Source organism: Trichechus manatus, unplaced genomic scaffold (assembly GCF_000243295.1).
Source record: "Trichechus manatus latirostris isolate Lorelei unplaced genomic scaffold, TriManLat1.0 scaffold00063, whole genome shotgun sequence".
NCBI lineage: Eukaryota > Metazoa > Chordata > Mammalia > Sirenia > Trichechidae > Trichechus > Trichechus manatus.
The window spans coordinates 10,473,265-10,476,374 of record NW_004443999.1 but is presented as its reverse complement, the minus strand read 5'-3'; positions in this window follow the sequence as shown (position 1 = coordinate 10,476,374).

The window sequence follows — 3,110 nt, the reverse complement described above, 5'->3', positions numbered from 1 at the left end:
TAATTTTTAAGAAGTGGTTTAGTACAGAGAAGCAGCATGATCTGTATTCATACTGCAGCTACTGTTACTCCATGATTCAAGATCACCAAACTCATAAAATCAGGTACATCTGCTAGAATGCATTAAAGGAGGTCATGTGACAGCTGCTTATATTTACGTGGTGATACAAATAATAGAAGTACCTGGGAAAGACTTGAAATAAAATAAGGAAGGGAACAATAATAGCATACTTTAGATTATAACTTGCAGCATTTGAATTATCATGATACATCTTGATTTTTCTACAAGGTCACTGTTTTGCAGCAAAACAGTTTTTTTGTTTGTTTGTTTTTGTTTTTGGTAAACTTCACAGAGACAAGCTCTGTCTGTCTAATTGTCCTATACATCTAAAACTACACCATGCATGCGGCATTGTAGCACATTACAAAAAAAACAAACCCACTGCCACTGAGGGAATTCCGACTCACAGCGACCGTATGGGACAGAGCAGAACGGCCCCATGGGTATTCTAAGGCTGTAAATCTTTATGGAAACAGACTGCCGCATCTTTCTCCCATGGAGCGGCTGGTGGGTTCGAACCTCCCATCTTTGGTTAGCAGCTGAGTGCTTTAACCACTGTGCAACCAGGCCTCCTCATTGTGGCATTAGTACATCCTTAGGCTATTATTCTAGTGTAAAGTGACACTGGTACCTTGGATAAGCCAGAGAGTGACATTGTATGACTACTCATCATGTTCTTTTTCTTGATACTTCTGTTTGTGCGCACTATTTACCTGTAATACAGCTGCCATCCATTATTTGATTTTCCCATATGTCTTTGTATAATGGCAGTGCAGAAGCAAAAAAAGTTAAGTTTATATATTTTACTTCTTTATCATTTAGTATCCCTCACTATTTAAATATTTCTAATTAATCAACATGACCATAAAGTAATTGTTAGTTATTGTCTGCAGTATTTGTAAGAAATTGTCCTATAACCCCCTGCCCTTACCCTCTGTCCAGGAAAAAGTACAGAGCCCTAAGAGGGATAGCTCTGTGGTAGGTGGGTTATGTGGGCCTCAAGAAGCCAGCTTGCAAAGTCAGTGCAAATATGCCCCTCACGTATTCTCAGCTGGTAGAATATCATGCTTATAAAAACTAAAAACCACACCCGTTGCCACCGAGTCGATTCCAACACATAGCGATTCTATAGGACAGAGTAGAACTGCCCCATAGGGTTTCCAAGGGCTGCAATCTTTATGGAGGCAGATTGCCACATCTTTCTCTCGTGGAGCAGCTGCTGGGTTCGAACCACCCACCTTTTGGTTAGCAGCTGAGGGCTTAACCCCTGCACCACCAGGGCTCCTTACACATTTTTTTAAAAATTATACATTAAAAAAAAAATTAAGAGCTTCACTTCATATTTGTTCAAACTTCGAAATATTTAAATAAGGAGTATTGTGAAAAGCAAAAAACAAAACAAAACAAAAAAAAACCCTAATTTTTTTATGACTTACAAGCCCAGTGAAATTTACTGGGAGTATAAAAAGCTGATGCCCTTAAACACTGATATCAGATAGTCTGTGCTCAGCTTATCCTAGGGCATCAAACTACCTAAGATAAATACATGGTTGTAATATTGGTATGACTCAAAAAGTGGTGGTAACATAAAATGTATATATGTGCTGCATGCTTAAGAGAGGTTAAAAACGTATAATAAATATGTGTGTTAAATAACGTGTACTGGTACTGATGTCCTCTTTACATTGTTAAGGAAAAGATGTAACACTCTCATTGTTATGACCTTCATTTTGATGATTTTTTCAGTATTGTTCATGAATGTGTGAAGGTATAAACTGTCTCTTGCTCAGACTCTTGTTCAGGTGACCTTATGATAAGTATTTCAAATTTGATAACTTTCCTAAGTACTTCTTCTATTGTTCTTCAGAATTGTGATTATTTATATTCTTGCCTTCTTTCCCACTAACTTTCTAGACAAGGGATTTAGCCTCTAGACAAGAATTCTGCCTTACTCGATTTATACACTGAGCTCGTGTGTGTGTGTGTGTGTGTGTGTGTGTGTGTGTGTGTGTGTGCGTTTAGTGAAAGTTTACAAAGCAAATTAGGCTTTCCTTTTAACAATTCCTATACATATTATTCAATGACATTGGTTACATTTTTTCACAATGTATCAGCATTCTTATTATTTCCGTTCTTATTGTTCTGTTTCCCTTAATCTAACTTCGCTATCCACCCTTACCTTCTCATCTTTGGTATAGGGAAAATGTTTACCGTTTGGTTTCATTTAGATGATTATTTAGAGGAACACAGTACTCACAGGTGATACTATTTATTTTGTGAGACAGTCTGTCATTTGGTTGAAAAGTGACCTCTGGGAGTGGTTTGAGTTCCAAGTTTAAAGGGTGATAATCTCAGGGGTTCATCCAGTCTCTACTGGTCTAGTAACTCTGGCGTTTTTTTTAGGAATTTGAGCTTTGTTCTACTTTTTTCTCCCATTCTATCCAGGATCTTCTATTGTGTCCCTGGTTGGAAGGGTCAGTAGTTATACTCATAGCTCTTACTGGAACACCTGGCAAATATTAATTGATGAATGAATTAACGGAAGTGTAGAAAACTCAGTTGAGTGCATATTAGACACTCAATAAGTATTTTTGAATATACAAATGATGATTGGATTAGTTATCCACTAAACAAAGAAAGTAATCAATCACATTATGTAAAAGGCAATATTGAAATTAAAAACACCCAACCAAAAAACACACACAGACAAACCCCTTACCTTTTGGAGTTCTTGATCTCCTTCAAAACCTTTTGGGCTATGTTTAAGTCTTGGTGGGAAGTACCAGAAGCAGACATTGGTGAACTCAGGCTAAATCAAAGATAAACATTTTACAAGTATCCTTAAAGGCCTACTTAATTCTTTAGTGACTTAATTATTTCAGAAGTATTTTAATCAATTTAATTTTTAATATTTTTAACAAATAATTATCCAGGACCTAATACATGACAGGTACTGGATACAGATAAAAGAAATGGCCACAGTCCATGAGGAGTGCCCAGTCTCTAATAACTCTCCTGTCATTAAAAACAAAAACAAAAAAAATCCATTG